This window comes from Anguilla anguilla, chromosome 5, assembly GCF_013347855.1.
Source record: "Anguilla anguilla isolate fAngAng1 chromosome 5, fAngAng1.pri, whole genome shotgun sequence".
NCBI classification, from domain to species: Eukaryota; Metazoa; Chordata; class Actinopteri; order Anguilliformes; family Anguillidae; genus Anguilla; species Anguilla anguilla.
The window spans coordinates 49,925,085-49,948,384 of record NC_049205.1 but is presented as its reverse complement, the minus strand read 5'-3'; the positions used below and the strand labels follow the sequence as shown (position 1 = coordinate 49,948,384).

General features: G+C 40.5%; 1 protein-coding gene across 6 annotated transcripts in view; it reads left to right on the top strand.

The window, feature by feature from the left end:
* Positions 1-5,963: 5,963 nt before the first annotated feature.
* The window catches only part of LOC118228237 (A-kinase anchor protein 13-like), a 102,325-nt gene continuing 84,988 nt past the window's right edge, over positions 5,964-23,300 (top strand). For 5 of the 6 annotated variants that reach the window (XM_035419593.1, XM_035419592.1, XM_035419590.1 and 2 more), the window contains exon 1: positions 5,964-6,236. The gene's annotated coding sequence lies outside the window, so the exon portion shown is untranslated. The remainder of the gene's footprint in view (positions 6,237-23,300) is intronic. The other variant, XM_035419594.1, reaches the window with a different exon arrangement.

Genomic DNA, 23,300 nt, shown 5'->3' with positions numbered 1-23,300 from the left:
GAAATATTAATATTTAACAATGAATTATACTGGACTGGAGTTGTTATATATATTCCAAGTTGTACAAATCTGTATCAGTGTTGTATCAGGTTTGTTACAAAGCTGTATACTGTAGAAAGAAGGCAGAGAACCTGGTTTACCTTCATCAGAATGCGGTATGGCTCCAGTTCTGGATTACCTGTGCATTACAGGGTCCTGGTCAGGTTCAGTGGTGTGGAGGGAGGGTAGGAAGTGGAAAAAGAGAGTCAGAGAGAGAGAGACAGAGAGAGAGAGAGAGAGAGAGAGATGCAGTTATTGATGCAGTCCGGGTACCGACTGAATATTAATGAGACAGCAGGCAGCCTGCCTACCACTCTGAGGAGAGCGGACTCATTGTATGCCGTGCATCATCTCCACCCGGCATCATCCACTCATTCTGAGCAACAATCCCTCCGAGTCAGCAAATTCCCACACCTCCCTGGTAAAGTCACTCTGTCACAACACATGTAAAACCCAGTGACATTGGCATCACCCAATTACGACATGTTCATCTCACCAGCCAGGACCATGTGCACAAACCAGCCACTGAATGGTTTCAGATCTTCAGATAAAATGCAATATTAGGCAAAGGGAAACAGTAAAGACAACACATTTTTAAAAATTATTATTTAATTTATTAAATCAAAAAATAAACCAATTAACCAAATTTAATTGATAACTAAATTCAGAAGATTGAAGACAGCCTCTCACAAAGGTAAATGGCAACCATTAACCATATAGGGTGAGCTCCACAATGTTTGGGACAAAGCCATATACTTGATTTGGTTCTCTACTTCATAATTTTAGATTTGTAATCAAACAAGTCATATGTGGTTAAAGTGCAGCATCTCAGTTTTCATTAAAGGGTATTTAAATACATTTGGGTTTAACCACGTAGAAATAACTGCTTTTTATACATAGCCTCCCCCCATTTCAGGGCACCATAATGTTTGGGACAAATTGTGCACAGGTGTTTCTGCAGTATTTATTTATTTATTTATTTATTTAGTAAAATCAATTAAAACATATTTATATGATATTGGGATGTGTGACATATAATGAAAACATAAAATTTCTTTTAGTCAATACTACTGCCATAAGCACAGCACTCTTCAGAAAGTGTCCTTCAGAATGTCGAGTAGAACTTTTCCAATAATGATATTCAACATATATACATTTTACAAATTTTCTTATGCTTTGAAACATTTGAATTGGAATATACAATTGTGCTGGTTGCACAACATCCTGGATTCGAAGCCAACAGCACCCTCTGCCTGCCAAATGCATGCATCCAGCACTGTATGAATAATCAGTTACAAGTAATCACAGAAAATGTGCCGCTAAAACAATAGTTAGCTTCCTTTTTGACTATATGGTCTTATTAAAAATTATTTACAATTTATTAGATATTTACAGAATGTCACCTGCAGACCATATGGCGGAAAAACATTTGCAATATAATAGGCAAAAAGTGTCATTTTTTTTATCCGTTACAAAACATTAAGATTACGTCTGAAAATCAAGTCAGTATTTTATTTATTCATACCCCTACCATCATATGCTTAGGAGTCACTAATATTACAATAATTCAAATGTAAATTGTACCACTACAGTTAAAGACTAGAGTTATAACAGCTAAATTGCAATGCCATATAACAGTATAGTAGCACCACCATTGCACACTGTTGCATTGGGAGGAAGCCTACACCATTGGCAAATCAGATTTTACATGCAATTGTATTACCAATATCAACTAATGGCATTCAATTCCATTATAATGCAAAGTACCAAAGTGTTTTGTTTTTTCTGACAATTAATATTCCCACAGTATTCTGGGAAAAAAATACAAACAAAATAAAAATAATAAAATAAACAGCAATCGACAATCACATTTTCCAGAGGGACTTGTCATGGAAAGACTTGTGTAACAAATAAAGGGAACAACAGATTTATACTGTCGGTCAATTTGGGTTCCATACTTAATGATTTTAGTCAGCATATATGGAGACAAAATTTAAACCCAGAGGGGATTAGACTAATAACTCCATGGTTGAATCTGGAGTTATGGTATTTCTTTCTTTCAACAGAAATCATGCTGCCTGTTTCTTTTGGCCACAGTACATTGCTGACGTTTCTTTTTTTCTTGACCTCAACTGCTGGTATACCTCTTGAAGATGCTTAATATTTTAAGATGGGTCTCTTTTGCACTCAGTGCTTGACAGTGCATGCCATGTCGGAAACAAGTTATAATTATTTACAAAAGTGTGTCCAAAATGCCTATTCCACAGACTTGGACGAATTAATTCTTTATTTAAAATGTCCACTTTTATCAATGGTGTAAACTTTCCTTCATAATTGCATTGGACTTCGCGGCATTTTGCGGCTATTGTTTGTGTTGCCGTGACAACTTTGTTTGATGTATGCCTTAAACTGTGCAGTAAGTGTATATTGATATGCAAGAATGACTCCAAGACGCAAGCGGACAAAATTCGATATAGCCTACTTCATATTTTACTTCCAAATACGGGTCTTGCAGTAGCGTAATGTAAACGATTTAGATAGCTTAACGCTTATCTCGAATATGTTCTGGTGCGTTGAGTGACTAACGCCTCCCATCAGCATTTTTACCCAGTTCGTCGTCACCCTGCCCTCCATCGCCAAAACCTCTCTTTCCATCAACTCCTCCAACTTAGAAAACCTCCTTTGTCGCGCCACAAAGCCTTAGATGTACTTCTTTGTATCCCACTTGTTTCGCTGTCTTTCTCCCTTGGCAGTCGGTAGTGGCCGACGCAGAAGCAGAAGTTTAAATTCCCTTCACGTCTGACTAGACGTGCGAGCGCTGGGTAGTGATTGTAAATGTGTTTAAACGCAACCGTGTGACAGAATATGGAAATGCTTCTCCTTGGTCCTTCATGTTGATCTAACCCCAGAGTTGTAGCTACACAAAAGCGAAAGAAGTTGTGATTCTTTTTGTTTAAAAAGCCACAAGCGTTTTCAGCGACGACTATGCTAGACAAACATTTTGAGACACGGAGAAGTAGCTATTGTGGACTTAAAGGGCCTTCAGCTCAAGGAGGCTATTTAGTGACTTGACATTTGGACTGGTGTCAGTACCAGAAATTAGTTTTTCTAACATCTCATTTCTCACCAAAGACAGAAAACACATGCTGGAGTAAAGGGGGGAATTCTGGATGCATCTTGTCTGGAGCTTCCTTAGAACAGTTAGGCTAGCTATGTCTGTGTGCAAAAAATAAAATTAAAATTAAAATGAAGGCCCCCCTCGTGTGTGAGGTACGTGATCTTTAGACGTTCTTGCAGCACTTGTAGGTGCTTTGATGTTACCTCACTCCTACCACATTGCATCCTCCCAGAGCAGGAAACACATGCAAAGCTCGCGGAGGATGAAACCATTATATTTGCCATATCCTGATCAGCTGGGTGCAGTGATACATCTGTGCATGTGTATGTGTGTATATGTTTTTTTGGGGAGGGGAGGCGCTGGTTCTATATTATAATATGTTTTTGTCACAGTATCCTCACCATCTTTAATGCTGTGGTCCCTTGCTCTGACCAGACCTCTGTTCCAACATCACTTTCTTCCACACTCCTTTAGACAAATCCCCCTCAGTACAAGCAGCCATACTACATCCGGCCAAGATTTGCATGCAAGCACTGCAGAAAATGACCACATGGTTTCACTTATCTCAAGCAGCTGGGGGAATATTTATGATCTGCTATATCAGGGATGCATGGGCCTTTTGCAGCCAGGTGGTCCATAGGATAAATATATGATTCTTAGAACTATTCATCTCTGTTGAATGGATCTGAATTCAACACACTCTTGGTTTAGAGTGCCTGTGCTGTGTCTTCCAACACTCTGAGTGTTTATAATGACTGGATGTATAGTGAGCAGATTCTGTACATAAAGGTCTGTGCATTACCTAACAGAAGAGGCCAGTGTTCCTAGAGAACCACCTCACATTCATTTTTTTCTCGACTGGACGCCCATACTTCCTGAAAACTTAAAAACACGCCGTATGTGCCACTCATCCACAAAGTGCTCCCGCTGTCTTTGAAACATTCGATTGAAAGAAGCATGTCAGTAAGCAAAAGTGGATATAAGAGAGTCCTGTGGCAAGGTGTTATTTCAGCTTGGTCGCATATATGGAAGCCATTATTATTTGTTTTTCCCAGTTCTAGGAATCTCACGTCGTTGGGTCTAACCACAAAGGAGCTGTTTAGGGTTTACTCAGATAAACTGTTGGGATCATTGATTATTTTGGCTTGTTTTATATATTTTTTCTCTTTACTGACATCAATACTGTTATAGTAAAGGTTGTAACAGATATTCTTAACTTTGAAATAGGATACAGGTATTGGTTATATTTTCTGAAAATAGCAGAAGGGAGCTGTGTGAGGAAAAAAGGGAGCAAGAGAAAAGCAAAAGACTGAGAGGGATACAGCTGTATGTAATAAGGTTGTTTACCAGACAGAAGATGACATCATTCCCAGCTCAGCCACGACAGAGAATTGTACAGTGAATACATTGTCATAGATACAGTACCTCAGACAATATCCATAAAATAGAATACAAATTCTCTGATCCAGACTGTTGCTTGTACTCCTTCAACATTCATGTAGTGAAGTGAAGCTGGTGAAGATAAATATATATGAATGCAAACAGTGGCTATATGTGGAACCACATTCCCAGATCTGTTTTACTCACATGGCACATCGGTGATTTGAGGGACTGATTAATCTGCATAAACTCAAATTCTTTCACATTTACCACATTTCCTTCTTTTTTCACTTGGGATAAAGCTTTCTTCAATCTGACAACAGGATGTGTTTACATTCTGCAAATAAACATGTATGTAGCTGCATACTTCCCATGGCAATTCAGGCCTAGTAGTAGTACCCTGGGTTTGAAACCTATGGCCTTCTACCCATATGTCCACTTCTGTACCATTATAAGACATGCAGTAAAATCGTGGATTTAACTATCGTTACTACTACCATTGTATAAATGCGTTACTTTGCTGTGCCACTAGAGGTCAACAATATCCAGAAGAGATTTCGCCAGAATGAAGCAGACATTCAATGAAAATCTTTAAATCAGTAATAAGTTAATATGAGTTTAGCTGGCTGCAATACAACTTTGAATAAAATTTATAATTTTATATTTTATACCTTAATGGTTTTAAATCAAAACATGTTTTATATAAATGTAATTATATTGAACATCACACAATCAAATAATAAAATATATTTTTTAATATAAACTGGTCGTTTCTGATACAATCAAAATTACAACGTATGTCATGCCTGTTTTTAGATTTACACTTTAATATGAGTGGGCTAGTTTTTTGAATATACATATATAATCTAATATATTTTCAAAACATCATTTTAAAGGATGAACGAACTGGCGTAATCTCACACCAGATAACCTATAAACATCTTAAATGTTAGGAAGTTAATTATTGATTGAATGGGGCAAATCTTGAACGTTAAAAATATTTTGAGGTTGTGCCAAGAGTTTTTTCTTTACGTTATCAACGCCATAAATATAATAATAAACAACTTAGAATAGGCCCAGTCTTTAAATTTTTGCTTTGATAGCAGGGACTATGACAAGACAAAATAAATAGGCTACAAATAACAAAATAGCGTTTTGTAACATGATTAAGTGGCTCTCGTGAATGTATCCGCGCTGACCACAAAACTACATAAGCACCGTGGGGCTGACTGCTGAAATGCGCAAACGCTCTATTGTCTCAATATAAAGGGTTTGGAAGACTGTAAGTGACAGGTTAAAGGCCCAATGAAAGACAAAATGCAACAGAGTCCATCTTCGCTACCAACCACTAACTCCAACCAATTCAGTGACTCAAACAGACTTTAAGAGCCGCCCATTCCGGCGTGCTCTGTGAACTGGTTCTGAAAAAGAATAGTTCGTTGGAGAGTGTAACAAGTGGGCGGGCGCTTTGCTTTAATATTGGTGTATAAAGTAGGTAAATAGTATTATTGGTAAATTGTTGCACCAAAGAAGTGACGGATTAATCAATGAAGAGGACTGCTGGACATTTGAGCGGATTTACCGGGAACAGATCTTTGTTCTAAGTAATGTTGGTTTGCCTTGTTAACTTGTAAAAGAACACAGAAGAGGCTATGCTTCTTAAAGCGGAACGCATGCATTAAACGTCCAAAAGTTCGAGGTAAGTGACATATAAATTCTACACGGCAATCCAAATTAAACAGTATACAGAAATTTAAAATGCATTTTAAATGTGTGTGAAGTCTCATTGGAATTATTGTTACCATGTATTGTAGTATAGCTACTGCATATTGATAGCTAATTTATTTGGAGATATTCTTTGTCAAACAGCAATGCATATTTAATGCCAAAACACTCACGACATTAAGAACAAATGATCACGCTGCATTTTTCGTTATCTATAAATCGTAGCCATTGTTGTTAACGTTCTTATTTACTGGTGTCATTGCCGTTCGTTTGATATCTAGTAGACCCGAACTCGAATTCGGGGCTACTAGAATTAGTTCTCTGAGAGCAGTGTATTTAATCCATATTGAGGATTGTTAGTAATTCCTTTTTGCGCGAATGATATAGCCTAATGTATACTGTTCCAAGCTCCAACGGCATCTTAAGAATGATCATTCACAGTACACGTCTCCATCCCCGGCAAACGCAATATGATTCCTTACAAATGGCTATAGAATCTAGGCCAGTCGGTCCCCTGCTCAGTAAGTTTTCAGGACTGGACTCCTGCCCGGTGGTTAGTAGGCTGTAGGCTAGTGAGGAACACGGGGGACTGTAGTTCATTGTTTTAAAACCAGGAACTGTCACATCTTGTTCTTTATGCCGCTCCACGCTCACTGTCAGTTTGGTTACAACATTATTAGGTTTAAACTATATCTACCCAATATGTGTTTCATGTGTAAAGATTGGCCAATTAACTCCAGTTCTCAAAGTTGATATTCCCTGCATTAAACCATGCAAGGTTCTGGAGAGCTACAAATCCGGCAACGCAGGCTGCTTGCTACTTTATAGTTCCATCATTGTCAAATGAATAGTGAATGCAGAAATAACAACGTAGCTAATACTTCTAGCACGTGTTGTATTTTATTATTCTGATAGTCTCTGTACTTAATCTAAAACATTGTTAACACACCTAGTAGATATTATCGTTTATAATATTTAATGAGCAGATGCTCAGCCTTAAGTGTTTTCATGGAAGCGTTACTTTATTTTTAGGAAATTGTTTATGTTGGAGCATATTGTTACAGTTTCATGCTGATAGATCTTATGTGAAATCCTTGGTTCCTTCTGAACTATCAGTTAGTTATACAGAAGAAATTATGTGAAATGGAAAATTATGTGTGTTCCTTCACTATTTCAAAACGGATCTGTTTCTACATAGGCTACGTCACATGCATGTATAAGAGTGCATTTAAGGAAGTATATCATATATGGGCCTGGCATTTTCTGTCCTGGATCAATAATTAAGATGTAATTACATTATTCCTCTCAAGCTATCTACTTCTATATGGTGAACCACTAAACAACAAATGCCCAGTCCCTCTTAGTACACCTGCACACAAAGGGAGTATTTGCAAGTTTCAGTCACACCCATATCGGTGCAACGAATAAATACTTGTTTAGTAATTGTTTTCATTTCTCTCCAGTCACAACTGTAACTCTTCACTTCCTTCTTTTATTGCTATGATCAATGGCAATCTGTTTATTGTGATTTTCACTGCAACTGCTTTTTAATCTTGTCACAAAACACATTGCTACTAGCACATGTGTGAGAATTCTCCTAAATAAAATTACCCTAGTGGTCAGCAACTCAGAATGATGACTTCTACAGTGTTGTTAAGAGTGCAGTACAGCTAGTACACACAGACATTTTCTAAACTGTAGCCTATTTTCCACTTCATTTGTTTGTAAACTGAAAGCTGGTGCATCAGATTAATTGAACCACAAATTATGTTCACTCAAGTATACTGTAGAAAATAATAATATAAATAATAATAATAATAAAATTGAAATAACTTATTTAGGTGTTGGTGAATGTGGCCGCCTTACAACATGCTGTCTGGCTTGGATTAGGACTAGTTGCATTACATTTGTGATGTTGAGACTGCACTATCTCTTGTCTACATTTGTGACAAGCAGGCAAGCATAAGGGCTTGAACCCTGCACTCAGCATGTGACAAATAGCAAAACTGAATGGTGCTCTCATGCAACAGAGGATTAACAGAAGACGTTATGTGAGATGACATCCTGAAAGAAGCGAGGGTGTGGCCGATGCTCCTCTCGCACCCTGTGGGTTTACAGATTGAATGCAGATTGAATTGCATGCGTGTCTCACTGATGCAGCTGATACAGTCAGTTACTGCATGTGTCAAAGTGACAGGGCCCCATTGTGGTCCCACCACATAACTATAACACTGGCACTCATACAGTGACTGAAACCCAATTAGGCCGCAGTGGTTGACTTTCATTGGAAAGAACGTGCTTCATACTTTATTCATACCTAATGTGTTCACGGTTCGGCTTCTTTTGTCATCCTTTATTTTGATCACGACTTCAAGCAATAGTGCTTCTACCTGTATGCAAGAAGAAGTACATTGAAACATATTAGCATATTTACTTTCTGAATACATTGTTTATTTGATTGGTGTGTGCTTCTTTTCAGCACAACTTATTGTATATCTTGTTAGCCATTTGTCTTGCTAGATCATTGCTGGAGTGGTAAAGATAAGCTACATTGGTCAAGATTCTTGCACTGGGGTTCTTGCACCTACAGCTCCTTAGGTCTGAAGTCCAGCAATTTAACCACTACACCACATGCTGCCCCATTAAATGGCAAGTTCATTTGTATATAATTATATAACAAGTACCAGTTTGTTAGATGTGGTATTAACCCAACTCTCTTCTGGGGCCTAAGCTTAACCTCAACTATCTCTTAACTCTTTCAGACCCAGACTTTTGTATATGACTACACGTGTTAGTACTTACTTAGCCATTGCCTAGAACTTACTTGCAGTTACACTCTGGTTAGTTTTGCAGTTAACACTTCATTTATGGAGCAACCATTATCCACTTCTTGCAAAGTGTGATTTTAATGTTCTTCTTGATGCAGGCTTCATGTACTGAAAAATGCAATACCAATGACAAAGAGAACAATATTCCTTTTTGCAGTTGTGTGACTTTGAAAGATAGTGGCAGGAGGAAGGCTGGTATGGTTCCCCTTTAAAAGTTGAACCACGAACCTCACTGTGTCTTGGCATGGGTGAATAATTGTTTTTGCATTTTCTGTCCTCTCTGTGATTACATATACCCTTGCGTTTGTTGTTGTTAAGACTAGGAGCATTGAAATTCCTTGGGCATGCTTGGACTCCAGCCTCTCTTCCCATGCTGTTCCTAGAGCTCTCTCATACATTTTAACTCGCATACTTCTGTCCCTCATTTTTACCAGCTCTCTCTGCACTTGTGTGGGGCACCAGTTGGCTCTGTCCCATTGCTGGTCTGGGTCAGTAAACTATCACTGTGGTATATTTTTAGGTGCCTGGAGGGTACTGAATATGCAGAATCGTAATTTGTGGTCTGAAACAAGTCTTTGTGTCAGTGCTCCATGGGGGTACATTTTGAGAAAGCCCTGGTTGTCCTATAAAAAGCTGTATCCTGAAGCCATTAGCCTGGCATAATGCATATGGGCATGGAAGCCGCTCCATGTAGCCTGCTTTCTCCTAATATGAACAGTTTCTTCATTGTTTATGTTGATTTACATCTGTCCCCTCTCTCCACAAAACTGCCATGTGGAGAAGTGGTGCTAGCTTTCCACAGGGTGGTATTCTCAGTACAATGAAATTCTAGACCTGCCTATGACCTGCCTATGCAGCTTAATTTGAGTTTAAAGTCATTATGAGGGGAGCTCTACCAAAACACAGGCCTGAATAATTTGGCTGAAAATTGCTTTCAAGTTGTCTGATTGCTGAAACCGATTCACTAACAATCCTCATTCTCCTCAGTTTCTCTTCTATCTTCTTCTAAACTTCTTCATAGTCTGCCTCATGCATATAGGCTAAGCGTTTTCTCAATTTCATTCCATGCAGGGAAAAATTAATGAATATTGAGCATTTCTCATTTGTGATGTGGTGGACCAGGAATCCAAAGAATCAACTACGCAGTGAATAGTTTTTCGCCTTTTTGAGCAGACACACACAACTTCGTAATGACCATGTAGGCTACTTGGAGAAGATAAGGGACTTGCGGGTGCAGACAGTATAGTTCTCTTCCACGCACTGTTACTTGTTTTCTGTTTTCTATTGGGCTCTTGTGGTTTTATTGCTTTGTATATCTATGGTCACGATTCCATACATTCCTGCTTTTCCGGTTTGAAAATATTCTCTGGCTTAAAAGTGGTTTTCCAGTGCTTAACCGTCTTACACACTGACAGATTATATTTGTCTCGCAACTTCCTTTCATGAAATCATCCAGACAAAAATTGTGGTCACGCCTTTAAATGTGGCCCACATTTGCTGTTAAGAAAAGCGTAGGGATGTTGGCAGAGTTTCTCGGATTGATGTCATGCAAACGGCAAAAACAGGCCGGAAAACTTGTCTTAGACACACATCTGTTTGTTGCATAAAGTCACAGACCGGGGTAGCTGGAACACAGCACATGTCTTTGTGTGCGTTGCAATGCACTGCAATACACCCCAGCCTAAGACACAACAGGGGATGCGTTACTCAGCAGTTGCAGTCATGACACTGCCCATTGTAACACACCAACACAGTGGCTTGCTTTGTTCCTGCTTGTGACGTATGATCCCAGAATAACTAAAAGGATACCCAGGGCTTTTCTGGTAACAGGCAATACAAGAGTTTTTTAAGACAACGATTTATGATTTGATTTGTGTATCACTTTGCAACTTTAAATAAAAATACATTTTAGGAAAAAAAGGCCTGAAGTAGTGAAAAATGAGGACCAGGGAATGTCCTAAGACAATTAGCTACATGGATACATTTTGCATGGCCAACCAAATAGTTTCCCTGAGCTTTATCTTATCATTGATCTAACCGTTGATCTTTTAAGATCATACAAGAACAGAAAGATGATTTAAGAATGAATAACCAGACACGTGTGGTTCAAGATATGCATTTTGGACCTCTGAAACTGTTCTTCAGTACCTGACCTGTTGCCAAACTCTATTCTCTCTCTCTGAAGTCATGGCTTTTTCTGCTTTGTCACAGAAGCCAGCACACTGCCATATTTAGCTGTCAGTAACCAGGAGAATAAGTCAAACCCACCAAACAATTTGTTGACCTGCATTGCAGCTACAGGGCTGATTGACCTTGAGCCATGACGTGACCGCTTTTATACCTGTAATAGAACAGTGTTTTGTGCTCATCAAATTACCCACGTCAAAACAAAAATTCTGCCCTACTAATCTATGGAATATTGACCTCCATGACCAACGTCGCTTAGATGTAGGCTATAGCCTAAACGACGTCCAAATGTGTGGTGGGAAGTGCATGTAGGCCCATATTTACATGCATTTTCATGGTTTTATTAGGTTGGGTGATGGACGGTAGAGGCCTCAATAGCACCCAAGTCTGCTCTAGAGAAAATAGCTTTTTCGAATATACTTTGTGTGCTTGTATGGCTCATATGCTTGTGTAGGTACCGATGGTGAAAGCAGTTGATTTCTGTGGTTCTCGATGCAGCTGTGACGTGTTCGGTACGGTCCAGCTTTCAAACCTGGGCATGAACGCTTATCTGGCCCTTCAGTGACCTCAAGAAACAGAGCCCTCCATTATCACCCTGGGCCGTTCCCGGTTGCGTTGGGTTGGAAAGCATGTGTGCAGTAGTAATGAGCTTGCATGTCTAGAGCGTTTCCTGTGAACACTGCCGTTCTGGCTCACAGTCCTGCTGCTCTGTCCTGTGCAGAGTTGCTGACTGTTTCCACACTGTGTGCCACTGCAGCTGATCTGAGTCTTTGTGATTCAGTTTCTTGCATCCTTACCAGTGTCCCATTATGGAAATGAACAAATGTGATTCAGTTTCTAATAATGTCCTTGCCACGCTCATATTGTGGTTATATCTCTCAAGATGAAATTACTCTACAGTGGCCTACAATTCACACTTTGGTAGGCTATAGCCTAACTGTATCAAGCCAAAATCATTCTGAATAATAATAGCTGTGCTTATTTGAATGCTACTTGAAATTTGTTTCACCTGAAATAGTGCCTTGGATTTAGATCTTGTAAAACTAGACTGTGGTACTGTGAGAGTAACTCTCAGTTGATCATAATTGTTACCCATCATTTATTTAGCCAAAAAAAAAAACTTTCAGTTCATGGTTCATCCATTAGATCAGTTTGCTTTTTTTTCCCACTCTGAATTGAATTTAAGTAGGCTATGCTTAAAAGTAACACTTCCAACAATATAGCCTATTCAATATGTGATATATCAATAATATTGAGTGAGACCTTCATTAGTTGATCATATGTGAACAATAACACGTAAAAGAGGTGTTTTTACATGTGATTGTGGGCCTGATCAGATATTCATATCATTTAGTTTGACTTATCAACAAGGATACTTGGGTTATTTATTTTATGGTCTGCTTGACACATAGCTATAGTATCATAATTTTAATGCTTAGTCATTGTGTAATCAGTGCTCAGGAATTTGGTCATTTTTGGGAAAATCTAGTCCCGATAAGTGCTTTTATTTCTAGTCCAATGTTTTAAAGTTCCTGGAATAAGTTGAAATTTTATACAAAACCCCAACTAATCTAAGCTAAGATGTAGCCTAGTTCTGACCACCCCTTATTTTTTAGAAGCTGTAAGTAGAAATTGTTGTCCACTCTTAACATGCTGATCTTAAAAGATACATTGAATCTTGTGTGCTACTGTCAAAGGGTTGTTTTTGTGATATTTTGAAACCATGCTTGTGACATGGAAACCACAGTGTGAAATCTCTGCACGTGCCGTAGTTTTTAAAGATGATCAATTCAGAAACATTGCATGTGGAGGTAATACTGGATATGTAGCTATAAGCGGGTTTCCATTTATAACAAAGGAGAATAGTAGTGACCTACCTTGTATTTAGTCTAGTTTTTTTTTTTTTTTCCATATTTCTACATCTCCGTAGAAGGGCACGTGCCACATTTCTATGGTGCTGGTGAATATACTTTACCCTACTTTTGGTTCCTCTTATAACTAAATGATGTTGTGTAAGATACCGTTATAGTAACAAAATGCTGATGGAAAGTGCAGATAGGTATTTGGGGAAGGAAAAATATTTCTTTAATTTATTAGGCTATAGTAGCATGAGATCTTCCTTTTTAAGGATTTAGTATTGAACACTCCCAGAGTTTGCAGTAGGCTACCTCTCTGCAGGGTGGTCAAAGTCTTGCAAGCTACCTTGCAATTAGTAACCAATTTATACCGGAAAAACCTGATGATTTCACTTCCTGTCTAAAAAAAAAAAAAGGCTTCAGTCAGATAATTAAGAGGTGAGATGGAAAACCACCAGACCCTGCAGCCCCACAGAATGTCTGAGGTAATGAAAATTAGACACCACTTCCTTTGAAATTTTTAGTCATGTTTCAGTAGTTACCAGAATGAGAGTCCCAAAGCCAGTACTTCTCTCTGTGAACATGGGGACTGTATTATGGCCAACCCTTTGAACTTCATTACAGTTCTTTGCTGTCAGTGTAGTATACCTGAATGGAAGGGGTTAAATGTTTACAATGAAACCAACATATTTGTGTCTGTGTTAAATCTATATTCATGAAAATCAACACTAGTTTGCCTGGGCTTTACAGTGCATTCTCTTTAAAGGCCATATTGCCAGCCACTAGCCACATTCAGGTGTAGATGGATCGTAGTCTGTTGGAGCCTACTTAGAATGGTGGCTTACATTTTTTGGATATACGTGACCCTGGATCGATTCCAACACTGTCAGAGGTCAACTGCCCTTGACTCTGCCCTTACATGCCAGCTGTCAATACAGCATGACAGAGTGGTGGCCTACTTGCAACTTTTTTTTTGATGTACCGACTATTTTTAAAGTTACTCCTGTGAAAGCCAGCGTGAAAACAAATAGCCTAAATGTAAGCTGAAGGAAAGTAACTGTGTACCTGTCCTACTCATCTCTGTTGTTTGGCATACATTTCTGTCAGGTATGTTGATTCCTGCTGTCATGCTTGAATTATCAGTAATAATTCAAAATAATATGATATCAATAATATTGAGTTAGGCTATATCATTTTGCATCAGGCAAAAATTTGCATCCAGTACAGCAGTGGCGCCCAGTCATGTGCCAGGGAGGGCTGAGGAGTATGCGGGTTTCCAATCGCCACACCTGCGGATTTCACTAATTAGTAACCTCCTCTCTGGGTGAAGGTGTGTTAATTAGTGAAATCAGTAGGTGTAGTGGTTGGTTTGAATGAAAACCTGCATACTCTCGCCCCTCCATGGCACATGATTGGGTGCCACTGCTGTGCAGAAATGGCTTCTCTTGGCCGTGTGAGAATGGACTCTGCATCAGAAGAGCATCCAGTTACATCTCTAACTCTTTCTCTTACTCCAAACCCCTGAGGATCATGGACTTGGCCATAATGAATGCCTCCATTCAATGGTGGACGATATGGCCAAAAAATTATCCCAATTTTTGCCAGAACCTGAGGACCATCAGCCCTATTGAGGCATAGTAGAGCTTGGGCAGATGTAACATCCCAAGAAGACAGAGTCAGGTTGGAAGAATTGTCTCTCTGTCCGTGAGTTCACACACGGGTTCAGGTTAGGGTTTGTGCTGGGGAAAGAGCGTTGGGTTGAGGGATGTCCTAGTATTAGCAAAATGGTAGAAAAATGATCACAGAACAGAGGATGATTACAGGTTCTCCCTCAGCTCTTATTATTTCCCATCTAGCCCCACAGGGGGTTTGCTTTCATTTCTGAAGCAAGAACTGTCATTACCTGCCATGACAACAAGGTCCCTCTACAAGCAGTCTGCCTGACCCCCAGATGCCCCCTGCCCGCTCTGCTGAAGTTTCTGGTCCCACTCACTGGCCACATTCACATAGGACGGGTGTTACCGGCTGTATGTGTTTTCATAGAACTTATTCAGGCTCATTAGACCCCACATCCTTTCCAGCAGGGAGGTGAACGTTATTTGTCTCTCGCCCCATTGACACGCAGCTCATATAATATTTAGTCAATAATGATTTAATTTAAAATCCTCTAGTTTAAGTAATTCAGGGGTTCTCCCCCCCCCCCCCCACTTGACCTCATGATGTGCCGTTTCTGCATCTAGCTTAATTCTCTGCCTGCAGTCCTGGGGGCAGTCCATTTGATGCTCAAACCTGCACATTCATTTTAGGAATACCGGTCATTAGTGTGCTGTGTATTCCCATGCAGTTAGGTCAGAATAGGGTGTTAATTACAGTATAAAACTGGGTGATGAAATGAAGCTTTTTTTAAATACACTATTTTAACATCTTTATTTTCCATTTCCGTGTTCCACTCTTCCTTTGTGGGTGGCTCGTGTAAAGGACAACATCTTGAATCTTTATTTTACCATGGTACAGTGACACCCCAGGCCCCAGCTTCTACTCCCTCCCCCCTCGTCTTTGACCATGTCAAAGCTGCCAGCCAATGAAGAGTTAAAGGCCTGTGGCTATAATGGCCAGGACAGCAGTGTTTGGCCTCCATGTAGGCAGGGCTGGAAGGTGTCCTACACATTGTATGTACGTAAAATGTTTTGTTTTGATTTACAGATTGAAAAAAAAAATGTTTTGATTCTCTTTTTCTTAAAAAAAAAAAATTGAGAACTGCAGAGACAAAACAGTGAAGTTTTTGTTTAAACCATCCACTGATTGATTCCAAACATGTGGCTGGAAGCGCATAGTTCAGCTTGTTTTGTTCCGTGTGTAGCATTGTTGCTGTGTTGTCGCCTTTAAAAAAAAAAAATGAAATAAAATTTACCGGCAACAGTGACTGTATATTTTATATTCTTTCACAACAAAAGGAATGGTATTCAGAGAGACAAATGATAGTGTGAGTCCCTGTTTTTATTTCGGGGAGAATGGTAGGTTTGTAAAGGAATATTGGACCGGTGGAGTATAGGCCATGTAGCAGGCATGTCCCCGCCTGTTCTGCTTGCGTGCCCAGCCCAACACTGTGCTGTTTAGGAAAACAGTTCAACAAGGCCCCTGGCAGAGGTGTTCAGATTGCGTTCTATTGTGGATCGGGCCGTGCTCATTTACTCGAAATGGTGCGCTAAGCCTGGCCCGTAAACCTTGAAAGTGTGCACTTGTGGGTTTAAAGCTTTTCGCATTTTCACAAGCTTTTTAATTGCGCCCCATTTTGTGTTTATTGCACAACCTCGAGCCTGCTGCAGCCACAGTGCTGAGGTGAGGGGGATATTTTTTCGATGCCTTACTCTTTTCAGCCCATCTAGTGTGTCAGGAAATCCAGCGTGAGCTCTAATCTGCTGGTATTTGTGAATATTTGATTTGATGGAAAAGTTGCAGTGCTGTGGATTGTAGTGTTTTGGCAAGTGCGACCCAAAGTCTGCCTTCTGTTGAAGGTGGAATTTTTACCAGACAGCCAGGTCCCCCAATCCCCTTTTCTCCTTGAAACGCATATCCGCCTGGCAGGGGGAGGGGACAGAGCGTCTGATATGAAGGCAAACCTATAGAAAAGAGGAGGAAAGGTCTGCCAATCATTATAGATTATGTGGCTTTGGTACGCCATTGTGAAAACTACTGGATCTCCCTGCATTTTAGAGAAAACAAGCTTCTTTAATTTCAGCACTCAAATTCATGCAGCCCTGTTGTCCCTGTCTGTTCACGTGACACGGGAACATGCTCTCACTCCCCCGACACTTTCTAAACCACCTTTTCATTTTGCTGTAGAAACCGTCCTGAGAGGTCATTTGTTACTTCTCTAGTGACCCCGGGATGGAAGCTGTTAAACAAACTGTTGGTTAAAGTTCAAACCCTATCCAAACCCCTCCTCCAGCTCTCCCAAGCCCAGCACCAACCCCCCAACCTCCTCCCAACCCCCCTACCCCAGCACACACACTCACTCACACACACACCACCACTCACCCATGGCTGACACAGCTCCCTGGCGACAAAGTGGTCGCAGGCGCGTTCATTTCACCGACCGCAGTTGGACCGGCTCCTCTGCGAAGCCCGTATTTATTGTCTCACGTTTCATTTAAGAGGCACCTCGGGTGCTTCAGCTGCATGAGGAAGTGAAAGGCAGGGGAACCCTCTGGTTACACACACCGAGAACTTTCAGTTCAGTCCTGTAACGGTCACGGATGATCAGTGTCTGTGATTGGTGCACATAAAAACCTTTGCTTATTATTCATTGTTATGTTTTTGTGGACTTTCCTTGTGGGGGAAAAAAACATATTTTGCTGTTCTAATGAGTTTTATTAGTTCTGCTTCATGACTACATTTTCTTTTACAACAGTCCACCATGTTCCTTAATATCAGGTTCCAGTAGGGTTGTGGTAGATTCTGGATATTTTGTATTTTGTAATTTTTTTTTTAGTTGCTAGATAGCAATGCAAATGGATCCCCATCCTGATGAACCCTCCCATTCACTTGGAGACTCAATTGCCAATTGTCCTTCGTCCTATGGAGTGAACGGCCACGGTCAGCACTGGCACGGTCCAAATTCGATCTGAGGCCATGACCGTAATATATTTACACTACAGTCACTCAGAAGTGATATGAGTGAAGTCACTGCAGAGCTTGTTCTCTTGTTCTGTTACATTTTATTATTTTGCTATCATCATGGTGATTGGCCGCTGTACAGTGTTGCATGATGCTTCAAAAGGAAGTATCCAGTTTAAAGTTTGTCTGCATGCTGTTATTCACCAGTTGTTTTTTTTCTGGGGTGCCTTTTTCTTTTACCTTTGGTAGTTTAATCGTCAATATTTGTTTGATGTTGATATGACTGTGTTATACATTGTTCATATTCCTATATGACATACGGTTGGTCAGTTTGCTTACTCAGATCTGCTTTCATGCCAGTACACAGTGCGTATTTATGCTGTCTCCTGTCTGGTCCTGGAATGTCGGGCAGTATTTTTAGCACACGAGAATAAATCTGCAGGAAATGAAAAGTAGAATCATGTTGATATGCTAGATAGTGGATCGATTCTTATCAACCCTTTTATGTCAGTTGAATGTTTGACCACTTTAGTGCAATTGGTTCTTTGCCTGTGGCAGTTACTCTTTCCCCCCCCCCCTCCACCTTTCATTCTGTGGACCAAGCCAGTCATGTACTTTCTCAAGTAGTTTCACTCATGAAATCATTGCCGTTGGTTGTATTTGTCCACGAGTCTTTCCTTATCGGTTTGTGCCTCAGGTCTGTGTTGCATTGCGTCTTTGGCCACCTCAGAAGTGCTGGCTAATGCCTTTGCAGACTCATTAGAAGTCGCTGGGGATGTCTGAGCCTGTTTGCATTCACTTCAGATCGCGGCCCGAGCCTCCTTTATTTTTCCTCTTCGTCTTGCCAGCATTTACCCTGCTCTGGAGGGGCTCGCTCTGCAATTAGAAATCCCTGGTACTGACACGCAAGAAGGATCTCCTGACAGAGATATCGCTGAGCTGTTTGTGTGTTTGGTTGGCGTGGCGACCAGAGCTAGGAGAGCTGCTGGGTCTCTGATTGGTCAAGCTCCAGCTGTTAGTCGCAGCTTAGGAACTGTGGTACCAAAAAGATGTGCAATTGGCCTTCTCTCTCTCTCTGTTTGTTTGTATCTGTGTGTGTGTGTGTTGGCCTTCCTTTCACACACATTCAGTATAGGTTGATGACACCTTGGGAGTCACACAGTTCTGATGTTCCATGAGTAACACTTTTGTATTCATAGTCAAATGAAGAATGAACATGAATTGGCTCAAACAATGCATGAGAAGTGATGGTTTTTTTTTAGGGAAGTGCAACGAAATCATGAATACAAGCCAATTTACAAGCACTGTCCATCTAGGGTTCAAACATTGTGTCCTTTGTCATTTAAATGCAAGTGTGGGCAAGTGTGTGTTTCTTTTTTCTGAAACCACAGTTTGGTGTACTTGGACAGTAATAAAATGATTGTAAAATGGCATTTGTATTTAAATTTGCTAGTCAGAGGGGCAAGTGTTGATTCACTTCAGAAGGTAATGTTTTTTGGCTTACCTATGAATAGAGTATGTCAATCCAGTTGGCCACTCAGTAAGAGAATGGGTCCCTTTCTGGTTACTGCATAATCGACTGGCTCCTTACTGTTCAACAGCCAGTGCTGCCGTGGGCTGTTTGGTTTAGCAATTATCACCTCATTGACTAAGGCCGTATCACCATTGGCCACAAAAGAATTGTACAAGGTGCAAGGTGTGAGTATAAGGTGCCACCTTTCATAGGACCAGTGCAGGCTCCTGAAAACACACTTATAGTCGGACTTAATCAGTTAATATAACCTGCATTATTTTCAAATCTATTCACAATGCATAAGATGGAAACCGAACACACAGTAGGATGGCGAAGGTGCTTTCTTCAGTTGAAATTCTACCACTCAGAAGCAAAGGCTCGCTGTCACAGAGTGAATTTCCCCCTCGGCGAGCATCCTTTTATGTCTCTCACCGGCTCTGTCCAGCTCCATCTCAGCAGGTCCACAGACACGCTCCATCCTGTTAGTGTCACGAGGGCGTCGACGTTGACCCCCCCCCCCCCCTCCGTCTCGCCCCCCCCCCCCAGAGCCGCACACACAAAGTCCTTCACCGTGGTTGACATTCAAACTATTTTGCCAGGAGGTGTGACTAAAGATTATCCGTGTAGTCGAGATTGTTCATGCATTCTTTTGGTATGACCCCCCGGCTTCTGCTGCATTAACAGGGTGTGATATTCTGGCCTGCTTCCAGGGAAGGTCCGTTCCCCCACTTTATTATCTCGGGGATTTGAAATGCAAATACGGTGATCACGCCGTCTAACTTTGGCACACAAAAGTGTCCCAACAAGATGCCATTTCTCACTTTGGCATGAATGACCAATAAGGAATTTTTTTTGTCCTTGCTGTGGGTGAGTTAGAGGGAGCAGGCTCTCTCATCGTAATGAATGAGTTACCAAAGTTAATCCGTTATCCCCTAATCCTATTTCAACCTCCATTTCATTCATGCCGTGCAAGTAGCCGTCTCCCGGTTATTATTTAGCATTTTGATCGCGAAGACATCGCTTTATTTCACCCGCTGAGCCTAGATTACATCCAAGGTTCCACCAGCTTTGTTTTGCACAATGAATAGCCTACCTCTTGCGCTGTGTACCTGACAGTTTAAGATTTATTGTGCGGCTGGTGTTGGTAGCGCACTTGAACTTGTCATGCACCACACACATGTTTTATGGCTTTATTAAGACTATGAGACAGGTCGAAAGCAGTTAGTTACACTTTAATGGAGACGGGAGCGTGTGGGCAATGAGAATGAGTAGCTTAAACACTGTGCCAGTTTGAAACACGGTTTATTTGGTGTGTGGTGCTGTAGCGGGTGAGGTAAGAGGCTGTGGTTTCTTATGGTGGGACAGACATTACAGGGAGGGTTGGGCGGATGGGTTATTTTGGCCTGCTGTGAGTTTGTGCTCCCGTCCAGTGGTGAGGAAGTGCTTTCCCATAAACTACCTGGGTTCTGACTGGGTAGAGGCTCAACATAACCTTAATTTATTTGGGGTGGGGAAGGGCACTGCTGTTGCGAGTGGGATGAACTGTGACAGAGACAGAAGGACGGCTTTGGTTCCCCACTGACTTCAGACTTTCCCGAACAACAATGCTGTTAATATTAATAAATTATATTATAATAACACTGTTTTAAAACTCCAAACTCACTACACATATAAGAGTAGCCAGGCCATATATCGTAAAATTAAGAATAAATAGTTGGTAGTGTATTAATACAAACACAAAACACACAAAAAAGTTAAGCATAGAATACAATTAAAACTGAAAAGGTTACAACAGACTAAACAAAAAGACAATGAAATATGAAATGTATGTCTAGATGGACTAGTGTATGTCTAGATAACTGATTTAAATTCACTGTTGATTAAACATCCAACGGGTAATGAGATCCATATCATGGCCTGTCTTTTTTGATCCAAGTAGGATTTTCATACCTCTGCACTTATTTATATATTCTAAGTGTAGCATTTGGCCTGCTGGAGAAGCGTGTTGGTCAGAGCAACGCGGGCTGGTGGAGAAAGCACACGCACTTGGGTTGCATTAATTCATCAGCCCAGGTGCTTAATGGTGTGTTGGTTTCCAGACTTCGGGGTTGAAACCAGGAGCAGACACCGAGAGCAAGTTTTTGGGTTTGGTTTTGTTTCTGCACACGAAAAGACGAAGGAAACTGGCAGTTGAAAAGCTGGCCAGCGGACCTCAATGGCGAGCTGAAAAGCTGTCGCTGGGCTTTACTTTCTTTTGTCATTATTATTTTAGTTTGTTGTTTTAGTTAATTTTAGTTTAGTTTCTTCCTGGAGCCTGTGAGGAGGAAGGGTGAAGGTGTATAATTTCTTTTATTTTGTGTTGGTGTGGGTGTGTTCTCTCTCTCTCTCTCTCCCCCCATTTGGCAACCAATGGTGCACTCCTGGTGCATCTCTCACCCAGGGGTGTCACGCTGACGTGTGACATTAAGCTAGTGAAAAATTTACTCAACGTGATTTTCTATCCCACCAAATTTCAGGAAGACTACTGTTTTTTTGTAATACACTTCTACATCCCCCAGGAGCATGGCATCCGTTTCTGGTGGGAGGAAGTCTAGGTTCAATATATTCTGCTGCCTAAACCAATTGTAGGAGGCCTAGTAGGTATGACATCATTAGGAGGAAACCACATGTGTCGGAAGGACATTGTAAATGTAGCAGTTTTGTCCTATGTTAAACTGTGGCCTCATTGGGATATGCTGATGTCACAAGAAAGAACTTCTGCTCAAAGTGCTGCCGTGTGGATGTTTATAAGAACATTTGTAAGTGCATTAAACGTCTTTAATACAATACCACCTCACTCACAAACATACTGTAAGGCCTTTTTTGTGGGTATGTATTGGTGATAAAGTAATGTCAGTAGTGTGGATGCCTGTGCATCTGTGAATAGTGGCCTACAAATGAAGATAAGTAATAAAACTAATAGAAAGTGTTTGTTTGTTTGTTTATGTTTTTCGCCATTCAGTCAAGCTAATCTGTTTAATCCCTCGTTAGTTATCAATAAACATATTAAATTACTGTCTCGGTTTCTCATTTGACTCCCTTGAAATGATGAGGCGGTGGGTTCTGAAATGGAAGGCCTGCTCCAAGCATTGTTTGCCACGGCCTTGTATAAAGCTGTATGTTCTCGTAGAGCGAGCCGTGCTTTAGATTGAACCCTTTCTGTGCTGTGTTTCTGCACATCTCACCTGAGTGCTGTCGCCACGGCGCTGGCCACACCTGCTCCAGGGAATTCCCAGTCTTGAGGGTTTTGGGGGTAACTTTAAACCAGCGGTTGACTGACACCTGGAACAGCATGTGATCGGAGCTCCTGTCCAATGAGCAGCCCCTATTATGTGATGGACCACTGCGTGAACAAAGGCCTAAATCTCTGAAGATCTGGTCTGCAACTTTTTTTCACAGCTTGTGTGAATCCAGTCAATATGTAACTATATATGGAAATAAGAGCAATTGTTTTTTTTTTCTCTTTTTTCTAGTGTAATAAAATATTACAGATATGTGCGAATCATGTTCATTTTTGTATTGGCTGGCCACTATATCAGAGCCATTCAGAATTAATATTTTTCCCATAACATTTATGTTCATATTTTGTACACTCAGTAAAGTTAACTAGAGTATTGGATATAGTTAATGTTTAACTGAAATGGAATACCACAAGATAAATCAAATAGCCTATATGATGCACGTTTCTACAAATTAATATTTTAGCTGTCAAGCAGAATTAATATTCAAGCATTGCACACCTAATAAGTGATTGGCTTAACAGATACACTCAAGCTGTTGCACTTCTGGGAAAGAAAACAAGGCCCAAAATAAAAATATGATTGTACTGTTTTCAGAAACATAGCTTGCATAACTGTGGAATTTTCTTTTTTTTTAATTTCTTGGAGCCGGTATTTGTTTTTGTAGACTGCAGTGTTATGCTTCTCAATGTTGTGATTTTGGGGTTTGCTTTTGGTGCAAAAGGGGTCTTAATTCTATTGACTGCTTTGGCGTTATGC